The following is a 21701-nucleotide window of genomic DNA, read 5'->3' as shown; positions in this document are numbered from 1 at the left end:
GCAGCCGAACATGGAATGGGTCAAAATCTGTCTAAGGCTGTTAGATTCACACACCCCGTGCCCCCCCCCCCCTCTGTGTGGCAGGTTTGTTGTCCCTCCCTGACCCTGGCAGGGAAATGGGGCCATTATTCTCTGGAGCAAATGATCTGAAAAGTTTCTAGACTCTGAAAAACCAAAGTAAAGGGCAGAAGGAAAGTGCTTTCTGGAACACAAGGGGAATAAGTGAAAGTCTCTGAGCTACTGAAGAGTAAGATTCACCGCTCCTTTTTTGTGAGGCTCTCAGAACACTTGCAGACTAGTTTACGTTCCTCAAGCAGAAGATTGAGGACTCCTCTTTTTTTTCTTTTTTTCAATTTTCCCCTTGAGCATTTTTTTTTTTTTTGATGTTGCTTGCTTATTTATTTATTTATTTATTTATATTTAAAATTTTTTTTTATTGAAGTACAGTCAGTTTCAATGTGTCAGTTTCTGGTGTGCAGCACGATGTCCCAGTGAGAACTCCTCTTTGGGGAAACTGAGGGGCTCAAGAGAAACATGGACCGATATCAATGGAACCACCCTTGCATGTCCCTAAAACCCACTAGTCAACAGGCTCCATCCATGATTCAGCAAGGCCCAGCTTATGAATGAGCAGTCAAGGATCACCAGTCATTTGAAGAAAGCATCTGATATAAAGGTGGGAAATCAAAATAAACAAAAAGGGGTGGTGGTGGTGTGGGAAGGAACTCAGAGAAACAGAAGAAATGCAGAAAATAGAAAAAAATGAAGATATTATAACATCCTCAGAGAGATATAAGATCTTGCTTTCATGAAATGAGAACAAAAGTCTATAACAAAGAAACAGTTATTCATTCATTCATTAGATATTGACTGTGCCTATTGGTACATGGCACTATCCTAGGTGCTGGGAACATAGCAGTAGCAATAATTAAGAAAACATTTAAACATCCCTGCCGTCATGGAGCTGTCATTTCAGCAAGAGAGACAGACAGCAAACCAAAAAATAGGTAAAATATAGTATGGCAGATTATGATAGATGCCATGGAGGTAAAAAACAGCAGAGAAGGGAGTTAGAAAGAGCTAGAAGAAGGGGCTTATCTAAGTTCAAACATGATGACCAGGGAAGATCTCATGGAGAAGGTGACATTGGAACAAAGAAGTGGAGGTGGCTAGGTAGCAAATATGAGACCAAGGAAAGACTCTTGCCAATTAAAAATACTGAGGCCAAAAATTAAAATTCTAAGAAAAGTTCAAAGATTTGGTTGAAAAAAATCACATAAAGTAGACCATAAAGACAAACCACAATAGGAGAGGGTAAAAAGGTAGAAGATAGAAGATCAACCCAGGAGGTTGAATCTGACCAAAAGGTTTTCCCGAGACCCACACATATACGGTCTACTGATTCTCAACTAAAGCAAAGGAATGGGGAAAGGAATGTCTTTTCAGCAACAACAGTTGGGGCTGAAACTACTAGATAAAAGTATGGGGATAAAAAAGAACTTCAGCTCCTATCCAGACTTTCACAAAAGTTAACTTGACATGAAGCATAGCATATTTATCTAAATATAAAAGCTAAAACTCTAAAGCTCCAAGAAGAAAATATAAGATAAAAAACTTGTGACTTTGCAATAGGCGAAGATTTCTTAGGACAGAAAAAGTACTGACTATAAAAGAAAAAAATGGTAAACTGAACTTTGAGAGAATTTAAAACTTCTGCTCATCAAAAAATACTTTTAAGAAAATGAATAGGCAATTGACCAACTGGAGAAAATATTTGCAACATATGTAACTAAGGACTTCTATCTAGAATATATAAAGAACTCCTACAATTCAGTAATAAAAAGATAACTGAATTAAAGGAAAATGTATGAAAACTTGAATACATAAGAAAACTTAACACATATTTTTAACCCTTTTATTTTGAAAATAATTACAGTCATAGGAAGTTGGAAGGAGAGTACAGAAAGGTCTTGTGTGCTCTTTGCTGAGTTTCCCCCATCGGTTACATCTCACATCACTTTACACAAATGCGAAGACCTACAATTAAAAAGGCTGACAATGCCAAATATTGGTGGTGACAAGGAAGAACTGGAAATTTCATACACCACTGGTGGGATTGTAAAGTGGCAACCACTTTGGAAAACAATCTGATATTGCTTAATAAAGTTAAACCAATACTTATGTGATTCAGTAATTCTATTCCTAAGGACTTGCCACGTAGCAATGAAAATGTACACCCGCAAAAACACTTCTACAAGAATGTTTATAGCAGGTGTGTTCACAATAGCCGCCAATCAGAAACAACCCAAATGTTCATCGACAGATCGTACAAACTGTGGTAAATTCATGTAATGGAATACTGCTTAGCAATAAAAAGGATAAACTACGCTACTTGCAAAAAAACATTATGTTGAGCAAAGAAAGCCAAACAATTAAACTAATATATACAGTATAATTCTATTTATGTGAAGTTCAAGAATGCAAAACTAATCTCTGATGGCAGAAATCAGAATGACAGCTGTGTATGGGGGATATGGATTGCCTGGGTGAGGGATAACCTTCTGGGGAGATGGAGATGATGTGTATCTTGACTGGGGAGTTGGTTACACAGGTGTACCTATTTATCAAAGTTCAGTGACTTGTGCATTTACTTGTCACTCTATGTAAATTTTGCCTCAGTTTTCAAAAATGAAAAGAATGAGGGGAAATATCTTTTTTTCCCCTCACAATGAGAGAGGGAATGGAGGGAAGGAAATAACTGGAAAAATAGAAAGAAAAATTAACTTTAAAATCCTCATTTCACTATTTGTTATATTATTTAGTGTTACTATAGCAACATAGATATTATAAATAAAAACTTGAGACAGAAAGAAGGTAAGTAATCCACAGAAAAAAATAAGGTCCTGAATCTAGGTTTTCTTACTACTGATAAACTTGACCACCTCCCCTCTGTGGCAAAAAAAAAAAAAAAATACCATATGTTTGAGAAGCATCTATAATTGAGAACTGCCATCAGTTTGTGGGCTATTGTAATTATCCCTTCAAGAGTAATGGACCAAGGATTCAGCTGAAGCTTCTCTCTGTTGGCAACAATCCTTTCCTGCTCCATTTTTAAATTCTTAATTACTTGGATACCTTGAGCCATCAATACTCTATATCCATTTGCACTATTACTGCCATTCTCCAAAGATCTAAATGCCTCGTGGACGATGCTAGAAGATGTCACAGACCAGGCTTCTTTATGGAGAGAGCGGCCGTGCTGTGCTCGGAAGTTTAATGCCCCAGTAATGGGGCTGCAGGAGCGTGCACACACTGCTGGGGCTGTTTCTTTATTTGCTCTCCAAATCTAAGGAGTAAACTAGTCGTTCTCTTATTAATTTCAAATAGGTCCCCTCCCTGAAGAAAGTGTGTTCTGTGAACTATAAAAACAGAAATGTTACAGGATGCAGACAGAAAAGTGGGAACAGGTCTGAAAGATCATAACCCTGATACCAGTATCATAACTCTGAGTTCTTCAGATGAGTAAGGATTCACTGGAAAACTGAAAGACACTGGATTTTATTTGAGAGCTCACAGGGTCCTCAGAGATCATTTATTCTAAACACCCTCATTTTACACATGAAAAAAATTGAGGTTCATTGTGTGTGTGTGTGTGTGAACGGGAGACAGACTCAGAGAAATAACAATGTGGAAACAGCACTGAAATTTCAATTAAGAAATCTTGGTTTCATGTCCTGGTTTTCACTTATTAGAAGTATAATCTTGATCAAGTGCTTAACCAAACCACAGATTCTCTTCTGTAAAATGAAAACAAGAGAATCTGCCATGATTACTCACATGGTCTTAGGAGAATCAAATAAAACAGGGTCTGAGAAGCTGTTTCGTCAACACTATATTAATGCCTGTTATTAATACTGCCCAAGTTGGCAAATGGAAAAGCTAAAACTAGAACGCAGGTCTCCTGAGTGCACTCCATCAGTCTGAAAACCGCCCCTAGGCTCCTCAGCAGTCATTTACCTCGTGGCTTAGGAATCGGCATCCGGCTTCAGGGGGCTGTGTAGGAGGGGTGGCAGCTGACCGCCACAGTGAGACAGTGCAGGCTTGGGGAACAGCAAGGAGCAAGCAGAAACTGCCATGGCAGAGGATTTGGCCAGGCAACCTTCTGGAGACTGCCCCCTTGTCTCAGGAGAATTGGGGTGGATTGGGGTGGGGAGGGCAGGACTGGGAAGAGAGAAGGAAATGTCTGAAGGGATCAGGACCAAGTGTGTCTATTTCACTGTTCGCTGAGTTTGAAGGTCCAGCCAGTGGCCTCTTCTCCCCCAGTCCCTCCACAAGGGCTCCCCTGGGGACTAATGTCCCATTATGGACAGGCATAGCAGCTCCGGCTCCTGGGATCACAGTTCTAAATCCTCAGGGATTGATGTCCAGAGTGATGTCCAGATGTCCCTTTCAGCATTTTTGGAAATAGTTCAGGGTTAAGAGCTCCTCTGTGGAGGGAAGCCCAGCTCAGAAGAATCTGGATTCAAATCCTGAGGCCAAGCTGGAGGTTCCGGAGCAAGCGATTTACCTTCTCTGAGCTCCAATGTCCTCCCGCTTGAAATTGAGATACGAGCAATACCTTCTTTATAGGGTTATTGTGAGGAGGGTAATAATAATAGCGATTAACGTTAACTGAACATTTACTATGTGCTGTGCACTGTTCTAAGCCCTTGACATGGATTATCTCAGTTGTCACACAGTGCATTTTTGATAAGTTCTCTGGCAGACTGGGAGGTACCATATGCACCAGTAAAACGAAGCTTCTTTGGGATAGCAGCTCCATCTCTGCCTTCTAGGTGACCCAGGGAGAGGCCCGGAAGGGGGCGTGCCTGCCTCAGGGGGGGATGGGAAGCATCCATTAATGCCTGAACACACAGGCACGTGCAGGGAGGTGAAGCCATCGTTACCATTAAAAACCAGGACCATGCAAACACAAACATGTGAAACAGGCGTGGCCCTTTGAACGCCAAGAGAGCCAGCTGGGCTGATTAGAATGGTTACAATGCATGGAGAGTCTGGTCCCATCATCGCCTTCATTAGGGTCCACCGCCAACCAGCCTTGCAAGGGGCCTCAGCTTAGAGAATCCGACTTCTCCCTTCCTGGGTGCTGCCTCCCTGCAGGGATTACTAAAGAGCAAACAGTGGAGCTCCCAAGCCCTGCCTCTCACACGCCTTCCGGGGAAGGCACACCTCGCAGTACACACAGCTGACTGGTACCCAGGCCGTGAAGTAGCTGGTGCCAATGGCCATCTGAATCCTGATGCTGCTTCCTCTGGTTTGCTCCTTCCTGCGAGCAGCCAGACTGGGAAGCCTTTCCAAACACCTGCTTGACTTAGGTGTGAGCATCCCTACCTGGGTGCTGGGAGGTGTCTGTCCAGGCTTGCCAAGCTGGGCTGAGGAAGAATAACCCCAGGATGATCTGCCAGGTTGCTGGTTTAATTAGAGCCTCCAGCACGTGCACTAATCGTGGGGAGGAAAAGGGTCATGACCCAGAAGCCCCCGCTAACAGCTGGAGTTTCCACTAAGGGTGGGTAGTGGCTATTAGCGTAATAGCGTTCCCTGGGTTGGGCCGTCGTTCACAAAGGCTCCACGTGTGTTATTGCCTCAGATCCTGATGACAAGCCGTGAGCCAAAGCAGGACGTGCCCTTGTGTTACTGACAAGGAAACTAGGTTCTGACAGGCCAGGAGGCTTCCCCACGGTCATACGGTCGGTGGGCAGCTGAGCCAGCACACTGCTTAGAGCTGGCACTTAGCAGGTGCTTTATGAATGAGAAGTCAGTGGACTGACGCAGGCTTTCTCAGCCTCAGCACTGCTGACGTTTTGGGCCAGATGACTGTTTGTTGTGGGGACTGTCCTGTGCATTGTGACAAGCTTCGCTGTGTCCCTCCTCTACCACGGGGTGCCGGTAGTGCCCCCACCCCAGTTGTGACAGCCAAAAAAAATCAGATGTTCCCTGGGAGAGAAGATTGCCCAGGTTTGAGAGCCACTGGGCTCGGGTAACAGGACAGGAACGCCCGCTGAGAGCCCAACCCCGCCCCTCACCCAGCTCTGCATCAGCGCCGCGAGCGACTGGTGACCTGGTGAGGGCTGGCTTCTAACTGTGACCCTGACGTCGAAATAGATCTCCTAGTTTAGAAGCCATTCTCTCCTGACCTCCATGCCAATCCTAATGAAAATGAAATGAATCTAACTTCCCCTATAATTCAACTACCATCTACCAGTAATAAAACTAGCCCTTACATCTGGCCGACCTATTACTGAAGGAATCCAGCAGGGCTGGAGGTGGAATTCCTTTAGTCCACCTAGACTTCCCTTTGAGATAAGGAGAAAACATAAATAAATTTGGAAACACTTCCAGACAATACAAAATAAAATATTTAGAATGTTTACAGCCCTCATTAAGTACCAGGAGGTGTACTGGGCATTTTACATGCTATTTCATTTAAACTCTGTTTTCCTAGTGGTGGAAACTGAAGCGTATTTCCCAGGACCACACAGCCAGCGATGATGGAGGCTAGATTTGAGCACTAGAGGATGAGATTCAGTCTGACTCAGGCAGGGCCAGAGGGGCTCCTCCAGGTCTCCCAGGTCTGCTCTCAGCGGGGAGAAGGAATGTGAGGGTGGTCATCCAATCCCATCTTCCCTCCCAAGGCTTATTCCTGATTCCGCGTGTTGAAAATCTCCCCGCCATGGCCTATTGTCAATTAAAATCACTCTGCTAATACACCACCTCATCGTGCTCCTCCCACCCCTCTTCCTCCCCCTGGCTGACTCATTTCTATTCATAAATTCACCCACCTTACCAAGCCATTAAGCCCTTGAAATCATCTTCGACTCTTCCTGTCCACTTCCTTCTCTCCCACATCCAATCATTTGTCACCTCTCACACCTTTTCCTGATTCCCAGTCTCAGTTCTACCTCTCGGCTCTTTGCCTCACCCCTGGACTGTCAATGGCCCCTCTCTGGGATCCCCTGCAGGCTTTTAACCCTCAGTCCCACTGCATCCCCTGCCGCCAGACTACACACCCTGGAGCCAGCTCTGATCTTCACCTGCAGTGGTTCCCAAGGTCAATACGGTTGAGTCCAAACTACAGACATACTTTGACTTGCCCTCCCTCTACTCTTCCAGCCTCTGTCCTGCTGTTCCCCAGCCAAATGATCCCCTGCACGTCTGCCCACTGCCCTCTGTCTGGGACAGCCCTGCAACCCCCATCTCACCCCATGATAGTCATTTCCTGCCCCCATTTTTTCCTGTGACAAAGCAAAGGGCCAAACATACAGAAGCCCTCCTGACCCTTCAAGACCAAGCTCAGATGCCACCTCCTCTATGAAGCCTTCCTTGATCTTCCTGGTTGGTAGTGACCTTTCCTTCCTACAAACTACCATAACACATCCACTGCATCTTCCCCTCCGGCATTTTATCCCTTTCTCTGTGAGTGTTCTATCCTTACTGTATGGCACAAACTCCTGATTCAAAATCTGTAAAATGGGGATGATACTGGAGCCTTTCTCATGGAACTGTTGAGAGGATTAAATTAGATAAAATAAATTATTAGATGGAAAATGCTTGGGAAATTTAATACCTAAGTAAGCTTTCTAAAAATGTTTGCTATTATTATCATCTTTATGTCTTTGATGCACTTAGCACTGTACTCTGGACACAGGAATTTTTAAAAATATTTTTGTGCATATGAATGATTGCCCTAGTGCTGTTCTTTGAAGATGCACTATAGCTGACCAGCATAGAGCCAGGAGTCCAGTTACATCCCAGATTTGAATGGAAATGATTTTTTCTTGAGTTTTGCCATTCCCCTCATGGTAGATGAACCCCAAAGCATCCTATTCTTTTGGACCAGTTGACTCGAACCTTTTTTTCACGCCGATGCTCTGAGAGATGACACACTGGCTCACTGTACCAGCAACTCAGGCTGGGAGGAGTGAGTGAGGACGTGTACACTGAGAATCATCCCCAAGGGAGTTCCTGATACACCTCTCTCCACCTCCCCTTTAAAAAGTGTGTCCTCACCTATCTTTCTTAAAAAGACAGGACTCGTACATCAAATGCCCTATTCCTTAATTCTCCCAACATGGTGATACATTTTCTCCTTTTCAATTCAGCCCGAGGTTTCGTTAAAACAGTGGCAACCCAGCAAAGACATCTTCTACAGGTTTTTTCAGTCCTTTGAAATAATAAGCAACATGGTGTGTTTGGCCCTAATCTGCATGTGTGACGTGTGCACGCACGCGTGGGTGTGTAGGTGCATGCACAGGCAGCGGTGGGGATGGAAATCACTTATTCTGGCGACGCTGAGTGAGTTACTGGTACACCATTTCTGTCTTCCTTCACCATCAGTGTCCATCCATTGCGCTCCCCAGTGTTCAAGGAGCTGTACCCAGCACAGAAAGATCAGAGTCACAAAGATATTTGTATTCTTTGTCTCTAAGATCCCTGTACTAGTGGGAATATAGTGGGAAAAATAATAATAAAAGGAGATGGGAAGGGGGGTGGGTGACAGAGAAAAGCTAAATGTTTTTGCATAATATGCCAGACCAGCCTTGCAGCCCAGATAATTTAGAAAGCCCCGGGAACAAAGGGTCTTCCACAGTGCGAGCAAGAGAAGGGGCATTTCAGCAGGCTTCTTTACCTTTAACAAAACAAACCCAAACTCCTCTCCTTCACTGGCTCCTGCCACACTATCCAGATACAAGGACGATATTGTGCTTCCTGAGGCCTTGAGTTTTGGTGAGCCCTCGACGCCTGACCGACGGAATTCACTATTCGAGTCCTGATCCTTTCATCAGCTAATGAGCATAGCTTTTCCTTGAAATGACAGCCCCAGCAGAGGATCAGGAATCGAGTCCTTAGAAGTCATTGAAGTTTCTCCTCATGTCACGCTTAGGAGAGCCCGTGACCCAGGTCAGGTCTGTACAGGAGAAGGGGACACTAATGTGAACACAGCGGGCACTCATGCTGCCCCGGGTACGTCGGCTGCAAAGACCGAGGCGGGCAGTGAGGGCGTGACCGGGGGAGTCCTGCCAGCAGCTGCTGACCCACAGCCCAGCCTCACCTGCTTCATCATCCACACTGTCCTGGGCACTGATGTCTGTGTTCAGAAATAGCCCAAGTGAAACCTGTCAAATGGATTATATTTCTCCCAAAGGACAGAGCTGCTGGTTTGCAATCCTGAATCATCAACTTAATAACACCATTCTGCACGGTAGATTTGAAAGCAGGCTTGCAAATGTTTGCTGCCAAATTTAGGTACCTCGGCTTCGTTAGGCAGCCTGGGAGGAATGGTCCACAGTCACAGCCAACATCTCAAACTCTGACTGTTCACAAAAGGACCAGCCATCCTTAAGTGGGCACAGAGACCGAGGAGGGGCAGGACGACTCTCAGGCAGCTCAGATGCTGAAGGCAAGGGAAGAGCAATAAATGAAAAGACTTTAAAAGCATTCTCTTTCCAGCCCCCACTGAGAATTTTAAATGCCTTCTACCCTGACATATTTGAAGCCCGCATTTTATTGTCTGTTTAACTTCCCGGCAAGCTTCCGGGGCAGGCGCAAGCTGTGTGGTTGCATGTTTGTGTCTCCACTGAGGGTGCAGTTGACACTCAAAGCCATAGAGGGAAAAAAATAAAACAGCCAAAATCCGCTGCAGCAGTGCGTGGCCTGGGCCCAGGATGTAAAAGCCAAAGGAGAAATGCCCTGTCTGCATGGTGTGAAGACGGCATGCGATTTCCAGAGCTGCAAACGTGAACGCTGGAGAAGGAAGGGAACGTGTACTGATTTCTTGCTGGAAAGGTGTCTTGGCCTTGCCGACTGGGAGCCCGGCAGGGAGACCAGGGAGGCTCACTGCTCTGGGAGAAAGGCTCAGATGCCATCCCCGGGCTGACCCTGCTGGAAGAGGCAGGACTCAGTCCCCAACAGGAGGCCCCCTTGCTGGCACTGGAGGCTCCAGAGCGCAGTTCTTTCCAGTTCTTGCGATGGGCTCCCGCCCCGCGGGGCCACAATCACACACATGCATGCATTCTTTCATTCGCCCTTCATTTACTGAATTCCTGCCGTGCACCAGGCATCGTGCAAACACCAAGCCCGAAAAGGTGCATGAGACCCGCACAAGTCCAGCATCCATAGTCATCCTCCTCAGAACGTAAGTGCTTTGAATAAATAAATTGGAGAACATGATAATCCAGGTCCGCCTTCTTCTCTACTCCCTCACACACCACGCAAGAGCCACGATCTAGAGTGTCCAACAGGACAAGGTGGCATCCCCATTCCCACCCCATCAACTGTGAGATCAGGGGACCGTCCTGGCCAGCCGTGGAGAACTTGGGAGGAAAAGCTGACATAAGTCCAAAGATACCCTGCAGGCTGGAGGCCTTGATGATAAAGGGAAGAAAGAAAAAGGGTGAAGGAAGGCAGAAGGAAAGAATTATTACATGATTTTATAATTCAAAGTATGTAAGTTATCTTTAGTGAGAAAAATGCATGCCTGGCTTTCAAAGCCCAATTCTAATCTGTCAAAATTCACCTTTGCTATTAGGCTTGATCACAATTCAGCCCCCGGAACACTTGAGTGAACAATTTTAAGCCTAGAGAAGACTCCTGGGAGTGGAGTAAAAGGAATTCTTGATGGACACATTCGAGGGAGCTGCTCCCAGAAATAAAAGGAGAAAGGGTAATTTCCACTGACTGCATGTCTGTCACATGACACACGCTACATGTAATTTCATTTAATTTCCCAAATAGTATGTATTATTTTCTCATTCTTAAAGCAGAGTGAACGAAGGCCCGGAGAAATTACATCCCTTAAGATCGCAAAGCTATTAAGCGGTACAGCTGGGATTTGCTCACTCAAGATCAACCTGGAGGGGGAACGCACTACTTCCAGAATTGTGTCGGCAAAACTGGCAATGAAGGCACACCGCGGAAATCTGTTTTGAGGACTGGGGAAGGGGATGTCCTTGGGAGCCGTGTCCTGTCACCATTACCCGCCAACTTACCATCGCTCAGCATTTCCACTCTTCCCTTCAGAACAGGCCTCATCCTCTGATCAGGGCCCCGGCACCTGGGCCCCACCTTCTTAGGGTCCTGGCTCTTTGCTCAGCCGCTTACATCTTCATCTGTCACTGACTTCACTGTAAGTGATTTGCATTATAATAGAACCTTTTGGAGACAATGCTATAACCAAAGCATGGTGGGATTTTCAGACGCTCTGACAGCCTCATGGGGCCCTAGCAGCCGGCTATTACCTCCATGCTATGCCCAACCTTGCCCTTACAGCTCTTCATGTGGTTTGGCTCCTGTCATCAAAATAGCAAATGCTCAGAACCCTGGATAGACAGAAGCAGTGACTGAGGCAATCTCCAGGGATGCGAAGGGTACAAACCACCAAGGCTGTCAAAGTCTGAGCCCTCCTTCTCTGCAGAACTTCCGAAAGAGCCAGCTGCCCGTTCCTGATCTCATTTACTCCTCTCTCACGTCCCCTGCAGCACCTAGGGGAAGACCACGCCCGCAGGGCCGGTGCTGCACACACAAGTGCACTGGTGTGTCTTCTCATGGCTTTATCCCTCTCAGCCTAGGGGCTTGGTGGAAAGGACTGAGAACCCAGAAGGTGGTGAGCTCTCCACTACTGGCAGCATTCAAGCCTAGCAGGCTAGGACTATCGCACTGGGAACTTGTGTTCTCAAGTGTTGGACTGGAAGAGTTGCTGGTCCTTCCGCAGCTCTGGAAGAGGCTCTAGTGGGCTTCCTGTAAAAAGATAGAAATCAGGTGCCCTTGGAAAGGGACGCTGTTGACAATCAACCCATCCTAAGGGGACATCAGTAGATCAGGAGACCAGGTGCCCAGGGTATGATTTAAGTGGACATATCTGCAAATGATATTAAGATCGAGACAGCTGAAACCCGATGAAGTGTAGCGTGTTACCAGCAGGGATGTGGTCTGAGTGGACCCCAAAGGAACAGAACTTACCAGCACTTCCTTTCCCAGGGTGGCCCTGGGAAGGGAACAGCCAGCTCAAGGGGAAGTGAGCGTTATGCTATAACCTAAAAAACTGCCTGTTGCTGTCAGGGATGGTTCATCAGGGGTTCTGTCCCAGACAAAACATCCTTTGAGGTCATCCACTTCCGTCTGCCCTGAAACTCTGATCGCTAAGCAAGCTTCTGATTACTTATTCTACTCTTCCAAATATTCTGATACTGGATAAGAAATGTGAGAATTCTGGTCACGGAAATAGAGTAACCCCCATTGTAAAATGCGTGTACGGACATCTGAGTTCATATGTCATTTTATTTCAAACTTGGTTATTGTGAGTCAGTCCATGAGACCTGGACCTATAAGCTAATGGCTGGTCACAGGACCACAGTGACCACACTAAGGTCCTGCATTATAGGAGGGTCTTGCCTGAATGAAGTCTTAAAAGCCTCAGGCAGATGCCTGCTCATCTCTCTCTGACTGAAGTACTTTCAGCTCTAACAGTCTATGATTCTAGAATTCTCTGAGTCCTCTTGCGAGGGTGCCTGCGTGGCCTGGGCACGCAGTTTGACCAGACAAGCAAGGGGGCATGAAGAGGGGGCCTAGGGAGAACGCTTGGACCATCTTTTTCTAAACACATCCCCCTAAAGAGGCAGTTCTCAGAGATCTTTCAGAAACAGTCTGCAAGATCTTTTCTATTCAACGTTCTCTTGGTATTTTTCAAAATCAGAAAAGTTGGAAGATTTTGGAATGCCCTGACAAAGAGTTTTAAGCTAGTAGAAAAATCTCACTTCATTGGTGCTTTGAAGTCCATCACTCTCCGTGAACAGTGCAGTGGACAACGGGAAAAGACGCGTTATGAGATGGCGCGTCTAGGGCCTCTACCCTAAGACCACATTACCATTTGGAAAATCATCTGAAACTCTATCAGATGCCAGGGAACCATGTCGTCACAGATCTTTCCAATCTGAGACATGAAAATGAAGAAATACAAGAGATTTTCAAAGCAGCACTTGACTCATCCCCATATTACTGGCTTCCTGGCCTCAAAAAAGAGGTGGCATCACCATTGCCATGGGAACTCCCACTTTGACTCACTGGTATTCAGCTCTCCAGCTGCGAGCATCCTGTTCCTGTCCCTAATTGCAGCTCCTTCCCTACTTCTGCGTGCTTGAACAAGAGGCCCTGGTGAGATACCCAGGAGCCAGGAAGCCCCAGACTCCCACTCTGGAACTGGCTTCATTCCTTCTCTGGCAGAGACGAAGACATGTTAGGCTATGGTTCAAGGTTGCCACAGTGAAATAAGGAGGACAGTATTCAACTTTCTCTGATAAATATTTCAAGAGTTTAGTAGACAAAGCTTGCAAGGCTAGAGCACCTGGATGTGTGGACAATCCTTTCTTCCCACCATGTTTGTCACCCTGGGAACCTAAGCCCACAAGTCTTTTATCAAACCTGCCAGAGCCACGTCTTCATCTTCAGGGAGCCCAGTGCCATAGGAGATGGCTTAACTAGCCCAGAAAAGTGACTGATGGGTATACACCAGCATGAGGACAAAGGTGGGAGAGGAGAAAGGGGGAGGAAGGATGAGGGATGAGGTTAAATAAAGACTGTCCATAGCTGGGGACACAACATGTTCATCACTTTCTCAGGACGATCGTCAGAACTGTCCGACTGCTGTGCCATCTCACTTACCCGTAATCAGCCTTAATGCTTTCCTTTTCTTCTCTTTCTCCCACATGTAATATAGCACCAAATTCTATCCATTTTGCCTCCAAACAATATCCCAGATTTACCGCTCAGCCAACACAGGCACCACCCACGTCCAAGCCACCATTTTTAGCCTGGACTTCCGTAAAAACTCCTTAACCACTCTCCGGCTATCATTTTTGCTTCTCTTCGATCCATCCTTTACACAGTGGCAATAAGCTCAATTTTAAAACTATGAATGAGAACACGTCGTTCTTCTGTGCGGCAAAGGCATCCTACTGTACTTAGCATATAACCCGCAACATTTCCGTTCATCCCCCTAGGCCCTGATGACAACATGACCCCTGCCCCTTTGGCTTTACCTGAATCGCTCTGCCACCACCTCCTCTGCTCCAGCCACACTGGCCTCTTTGCTCCGACAAACCACGCTCCCTTGCTCCTCGCAGCCCCCATATCTTCCCCCCACTCTTTCCCACCTATTCACCTTCAGATTTCAGTTTAAATGCTGTTTTCTCAGAGAGGGCTTCTGAGGCTCTTCCAGTCTGAGTTAGGACCCTCTGATCCACACTCCCAGAACTCCCAATATTTTTCCCCCAAAGAACTTATCACAGTTTGTCATTATATATTAGCGGTTCTCCAACCATAGTTTCTAGACCGACCATCAGCATCGCCTGGAAACTCACCAGGAGATGCAAAAGACCGGGCCCCCCAACCCCAGACCTGTGGAGTCAGAGCTGAGGGCAGGCCTCAACTCTGATTTTCCAAACCCTTCAGGGGGCTCAAACGCACCCTAAGGTTTGAGGATCGGTACCTTATTGTTATTCTTGTGGCAGGTTGATTGACATCTGTCTTCCGTACTTGAACGAAAACTCCACGTGCTCAGTGCCTGGCACACAACAGACAATTCTGCTGAGTGAATGAATTCATCAGTGTGCATCACGTGGGTTGCTTGGGAGGGATGCTAACGAGGCCAAGATCAGACGTGCAGCCCTGGCCCGGTCTCCTGCAGCCGTGTCTGCTCCCAGCCTCTAATGGCGAACGCAGCAGCCGGGCCCCGGCCCCGGCCCCCACCCTGCTCACAGCGGGTCTCTGGGCCTGTAGAGGTCATGATGCTATTCTAACCCATGGAGCCTCTGCTGTACAGACGACGTATCTACTGCCCTTCTCCCAGCCTCAGCACTTGGAGAAAGGTTTTTGGGGTTTTCTTGTTTGTTTGTTTTTTTTTGTCGGGGGTGTGGGTAATTAGGTTTATTTATTTATTTTAATGGAGGTACTGGGGATTGAACCCAGGACCTCGTGCACTGCTAAGCACGTGCTCTGCCACTGAGCCATGCCCTCCCCCTGGAGAAAGGGTTTGACAACCAGAGTTGTACCATCATCCTCTCTACTTTTTGAATCTTCCTTTTGGAAATCTCAGGGTGCCACTGAGGGGAGAGCAGGTTCAGCTGAGTCTGTCGAGAGCCGTGCTTCCTGCTTAAAAGCCAGAACCAATGGGCCAATGGAGAGCGGCTTCCAGGGACGCTGAGTGCCTACTGCTGAGCGCATGGGACTGATCCTCTCACATTAGCCGGCACGTACTGAGCACTCACCCTGTGACTGACGCTGTTGAGAGAGGCAGAATTCCATGGGATCCTCAGAACAATGCCATGAAGTGGGCTATGACTCCATTTTACAGATTTTTTTTTTTTAAAAAAATGAGCCTTCATGAGGTACCTTGTTTTACATCATTCCTTTAGTAGTGGTGGGACCAGGACTTTAACTTAGTTCTGTCCAAACACTCCTCATTCTTTCTTTTTTGTTTTTTTTAACTGAAGTGTAGCTGATTTACAACGCTGTGTTAGTGTCTGGTGTGCAGCATAGTGATTCAGTCATACATTTATATATATATTCTTCTCCATATTCCTTTTCATTATAGGTTATTACAAGATATTGAATATAGTTCCCTGTGCTGTACAGTAGGACCTTGTTTATCTATTCTGTACATAGTAATTTGCATCAGTACTCCTCATTCTTAATCCGTTATGCTGTGTACTATTCTCCATAAGTCAGAGAGAGCCGCAGAGTTTTAGAGCCACTTCTGGTGAACAGCCAGCATGCTGGGTGCATCTAAGCATCTCCCTGGCTCCGAAGGCTTTCCAGTCAGAATCACTAGATGGGTGCCAGGACACCTCCCAGCCCTGTGGGTTGTTTAGCAGAGCACCTGCTAAACGGCAGAGCACAAACGTGCGGCATCATCACCGGGCATTTGTCCCGGATCTCAAGTCTTTTGTTTAAACTTGTGCTCAGACCTGACTCCCATTAGACCATGGAACCCACTAACCCCACGCCAGAGACAAGACCAGCTGGATAAACTGTGGGCCTGAGCCAACTGGTTAAGACGATCTGAGTTCACAGCATGTAAACAAGCAGAGTTAACTACCAAGGAGGTGAGAAATGCTCACCTTCTGAGGGTGCTAAGTTTCCCTCCAGCTGCCAGTGGCTATTTATGGCAACGGAAGATGGAGTTATCTAGATTAAACTGGACATGTCTGAAAACGGACATCTAAAACCTGAGCAACTTTTCACTAACAAAATCAGGTCTACTGCTACAATTCATAGCTAATATTCTACTCAATTTAAGTGCCCACAGTGGTCTGGATCTGTGCCATGTGCTACAGATAATATGGAAACGAATAATAAGACAGGCACCTGCCCTCTAAAAGCTTCTGACCGATAACACGGGCTGGCTGTGGGGGTGGTGGGCAGAGCAGAGAGTGGAGGATGTTGGTGAGGATAGAAAAAATGCACTGAAGTCATCTATGGCAGAACCTAGGTGCCACAGCCCAGTGCTTGGGCGCCTCAGGGAAGAGAGATGATAAATTCAATAGAATATTGCAGGGGGGCCCTCGTGAAGGACATGACTTTCTGAGCTGGGCCTTGAAGGAGGAAAGGGGGAAAGGCTCAAGCAAACTGCAGAGGTGAAACATTGAAAACATACTCTGCAAGATCTTGAGCTGAGTGTCCCAACTGAGAAGAGAGAACTGGAGAGCAAACCAGAGTGGGAGCTACCAGAGAGAATGGTGGGGGACATCTGCCTTGTCACATTCCCCTCCTCATCACTCGGTCTGACAATTGCAGTTGCCTAAACATGCTGGGTCTAAAATCTTTCCAGAATCTTCCAACATGCCAAGAATGTGCAGCTTCCTTCTTTTTCTGTCCTCTCACATTCCTCTCCTCCTTTCTGGCTGGCTACAAATGGAAAGATCCAGGCAATACACTAAAGCTAGTGCCTGCCTCCTGCCAAGACACTCCTAATTCACTCAGGCATGAATGAGCCAAAGCTAGCTGGCAGCATCCTGGTGATGCAGGGGGGAGGGGAGTCAGGAGATACGGCCTCTGCGCTCTCTACTGCTCGCTCCGTGCAACCTTAGGCAAATGACTTAACCTTTTAGTCCTCAACTTCCTCAACTGTAACCAGATGGTTAGATCAAGTGATCTTGGAGGTCCTTCCCCATTATGAGATTTTTCTGACTCCTTCCATTTGATCATTTGCCTTCTCTTTGAAAGGAACCTTCTTCCTGAAGGGAAGCATCACTTAATCAAAACAAGATTTAATGGTGGAGCATAAATAAAATGCTTAAGGGTTGGGAGTAGAGGGGAAAAGCTCAAATGACTTCAAATATAATAGTGGCATTTCAGCCCATGATTGAAGGAATGTGTGTGCCTTGCAATGGAAAACTATGCTAGTGTCAACATGAACAACGTTTGTGTATGTAGGCCAGCAGAAAACAGCTGGACAGAGATGGCACGATTAAAATGTCATTGTTCGTTGAGTTGTTCAAATACAGAATTTTCTTTTGATCTTGGTTTTTCTCTTAAAAACGTGATGTTAATTCCAGTTACAGAACACGTAAAATTGATTTTACCACATAATTGATTTCATTACACAATTTTAATAATTCTATCACACCTCCAAAAATATCCTTTTCTTTTGGAAGTGGGAGGTAGGGCATATCCTGGGTCCCTTAAGGCCTAATGCCACACTTACCAACAGATTACGTTAGTAAAATAAGAACTTCTTCATAACACACACCCAGTGCTGCTGTTAAGAACCTTTCCACAAGGAGATGAAGAACTCTCAGGAAATGGAAATCCTCTCTTCTCCCCATTGCCCACCCAACAGACAGGGACGAGAAGATAGCACGGTGGTGTGCGAACCCCCTGATTTGTTTGTCAGGTGGAACGACACCTCGGCCCATCTTGCACTGTCTGGTTGCTGTAGGATGAGAACAGAAGAAAGCCCTGAAAAGCAGATGCCAGCTGTCTTTGCCTCTTCATTTCCTGGATCAGTTTATATTTGGAACTATGTGAGCTCTGAACTCTGCCCTTCCCTCATGTGAGGCTGCGCTGGCCCTGGGCAAACCTCTTTCTGAGCATAGGAGAACAAGACAGAGGGCGTCTGCGCCATTTGTCAGGGACACATGCGATGGAGCCAGTGCAAGGCTGGGCTGGCGGGAGGCTGCCCCCTTCCTGCCCCTGGCCAAGATCTGGCCCAGTGCTGGGAGAGGGGAGACGGGGAGATGCGTGGCTCTGCGGTAGGACACAGGCGTGCTGTAAAGGCAGGAAGCCCTGGAAGGCATCTGTTCCTGGAACTTTAGCCTGGACATAAACATCTACTAGTTATTTGTCCTGTACAGAGACCTGCAAAAGAAGGATGGCAGTTTTGCTTACAACATCCTGGGAGCTTTCCTCCTGTGTCCCTGTTGTCTGCCCAAGCATACCCTTGTCTTTACTAAAGTTACATGTAAAACAATGAACTTTTGCTCGTTTTGGACTCTTTCCTAGTGGGCTGTTAAGTCTAAATGTGAATTAAGTACCTCCACAGACACTTGGGTTCTTCCAAACCCAGTGATGGGTCACCCGACCTGTCCCCCATCCTCAGTTCTCTATTATTTCACACTTTGCTCCAGAAGCCTATGTGATACATTTCAGGCCAAAGCTAATTAGATCTCCCCACATCCTTGGAACAGAGGGAACATGAGGCCCATTTCAGAGGTGAGAAAGCTAAATCTCAGTTAAGGAAAAAGAGCCTGGTAGAGCTGACATGGAAAACTTAGGGCTGAGTGAGACGGGAGAGGCACGGCCACCCAGGGTGACACGCTGGAGACAGCTTGTCTTCTCGCATCTGGAAGGATGCTGGCTGCTCACCTCTTCCTCTTCTCTCCTCAGCCCCAGGTTCCACCCGTGAAAGTTCGCAGAGTCCCCACCACTCTTGAATCTCTGAAAGGAAAGTCCTGCTTGCAGACTCCTGTAAGGGTCGCCCGTCTAAGCAGGGAGGAACCTGAGAGGCGCCCTCGGCAGGGCTGAGGTCTGAAAATGCCTGCCAGGTCATCTATGAAGATCAAAATTATAACACATTTGCCCATAATGGAAACACAGGCTGAGGGAGCAAGGGGAGTCTGTGAAACTGGCCCCGTACCCGCCTCTCATTGCACACACTCCAGTCTGTGGGCTGCATACAGAGGACTGACTTTGGGTTTCCTGAGAATTACAATAAACACAGATGCCCCAGGTTTTGATTTGTTTTTCCCCAAGTGCACATGCTCTATTATCGGTGGAAGCATTTTTACCAGCCGTGTTTTCTTTTAGAAAGTAACGTGTGATTGTAAAAAATTCAAACATGAAAATAAGGGAGAGTGAAACATCCTTCCTTTACTTTCCCTCCCCCTTCCCCTCCCCCTCCCCACCCCACCCCTCCCCCTCCCCCTCTCCACTCCCCAGAGACAACCTTTATTTCAACTGCAAATCTGAGAGATGCTTTTTTATCCTTTAGGTGATCATCTCAGAGCCACGCCACCTGCATGTGTGCAGAAGAGGCAATAACAATAACAAACGCTCTGCACACTCAGAGTTTGTGCCAAGCACTGTTGGAAGCATTTTTGCATGCATAACTAATTCAGTCTGCACAACGTCCCCAGGAGATGGTGGGGCCAAGATTCAAACCCAGGCCCTTGACCCCAGGGTCTGGGCTGAACACGACTGGCTCCACCACCACGTGTATCTTCCCCTCCCTCACGGCTGCACTTGGCCGCCCCCTGCTCGCTCTCCACTCTCCAACCCAGCACTCTGACCCCCAGCTTTGGAGTCAGACAAATCTTGGCACAAATTCTGTCTCTACCGCTCACTGGCTGTGTGACTTGGGGCAGCTTTCTCAACCTCTGTGAGTCTCAGTTTTCTCATCTGTAAAACAGGGAGGCTTATCTGTGAGGGAAAAATGTAAAAAACGCCAACACCATTAGCAAAGTATCTGGTACACTCTAGATGCGCGATAAATACTTCTTAATGGATGAACACAAGAAAGGGGTGACGGCAGATCATAGCATTGCATTTACCTTTATTATACTGCCGTATTGTACAGATCGGGGGCTGTTGTCTCCTATTGACTGTACGCTCTCAGCGCACCTTAATCTCTGTGAGGTACTTTATTATTATTTGTATTGAATGACATTTGTCACACTGGACCCCAAAGGGACATTCTTTTCTTTTTGGCTGTTTATCAAGGACCTCATTTCCAAGCCTGTTATGTATAGACACTCCCAGCAAGCATTCTGTTGGTCATTTTACTGGTAAAGCCTAACTCTTGGTACTGCATCAGGAAGGAATGGGAAATATGGATAGACCAACCACCAGGACTGAAACTGAATCAGTCATTTAAAAACTCCCCCCAAAAAACAAACGTCCAGGGCCAGGTGGCTCCACAGGTGAATCCTACCAAACATGTAGAGGAGAGTCACCACCTCTCCTTCTGAAACTATCCAGAAATTGCAGAGGAAGGAACACTTCCGAACTCATTCTTTTGGCCACCATCACCCTGACACCAAAACCAGGCAAAGATATCGCACAAAAAGGAAAATTACAGGCCAATATCACTTATGAATATAGATGCAAAACTCCTCAACAAAACACCAGCAAATCGACTCCAACAGTGCATCAAAAGGCTCACTGCAATGCACCATGATCAAGCGGGATTCATCCCACAGATGCAAGGATTTTTCAGTATCTGCAAATCAATTGATGTGATTAACCCCGTTAGCAAACAGAAGAGTAAAAACCATAAGATCATCTAATTCAAAACCCTTTCATCACAGGAGAAGAAACCCCACACTCCTTGGCAGTCACCGTTCCTCCTGTCTCCCGGCCCCTGGCAACCACTCACCTACTTTCTGTCTCTGTGGATTTGCCCATTCAGACATGTCATATAAATGGGATCCTACAGTGTGTGGCCTTTTGAGACTGGCTTCTTTGACTTCTTAGCAAAATGTTTTCAAGGTTCCTTCATGATGTAGCCTATATGAGTTCTTCATTTCTTTTATGGCTGAATAATATTCCATGATATAGATATACCGCATTCATTTATGCATTTATCAGTTGATGGATATTCGAGGTCATTTCTACTTTTGTCTGTTACAAGTAATATTGCTGTAAATATGCACGTGTAAGTTTCATGCAAATATATGCTTTCAAGTCTCTTGGGAGCGGCATTGTTGGATCATATGGTAACTCTATGTTTAGCTTTCTGAAGAACAGACAGGCTGTTTTCCAAAGCAGCTGTACCATTTTACATTCCCACCAGCAATGTACAAGGGTTTCAACTTCTCCACACCCTCACCAACACTAGTTTATTGCCCACCTTTTTTATCATAGCCTTTCTAGTGGGCGTGAAGTGGCACCTCACTGTGGGTTAGACTTGCATTTCCCTAATAACTGATAATGTTGGGCATATTCCATGTGCTAATTGGCCATTTGCATATCTTCTTTGGAGAACTGTCTATCCAAATGCTTTGTCCATTTTAAATATTGGGTTTTTTGTTGGCCTCAGATATTTTTGTAACAGCTGTTGTCTGTGTGGTATGTCGGAAGGCTCACAGGCTTACTGTGTTTGACCTGAACTTGAGTCTGGCTCTATCTCTTAGCTATGTGACCTCAGGCAAGGT

At 46.3% G+C, this 21701-nt stretch overlaps 1 protein-coding gene and 1 long non-coding RNA gene across 6 annotated transcripts in view; both read right to left on the bottom strand.

Annotated features, from left to right (window-relative positions):
* Nucleotides 1–21701, bottom strand: part of NMNAT2 (nicotinamide nucleotide adenylyltransferase 2) — a 181070-nt gene that overhangs the window by 73700 nt on the left and 85669 nt on the right. The window lies entirely within an intron of this gene.
* On the bottom strand, nt 11497–15948 carry LOC116658623. Its single transcript, XR_004313819.1, has 3 exons — nt 15938–15948; nt 15279–15283; nt 11497–12179 (listed from the first exon to the last, which is right to left on the bottom strand). It is a non-coding gene; the product is annotated as an uncharacterized LOC116658623 (long non-coding RNA).

This window comes from Camelus ferus, chromosome 21, assembly GCF_009834535.1.
Source record: "Camelus ferus isolate YT-003-E chromosome 21, BCGSAC_Cfer_1.0, whole genome shotgun sequence".
Lineage (NCBI taxonomy): Eukaryota > Metazoa > Chordata > Mammalia > Artiodactyla > Camelidae > Camelus > Camelus ferus.
The sequence above is the reverse complement of the archived record's forward strand: the minus strand, read 5'-3'. Positions and strand labels throughout refer to the sequence as shown.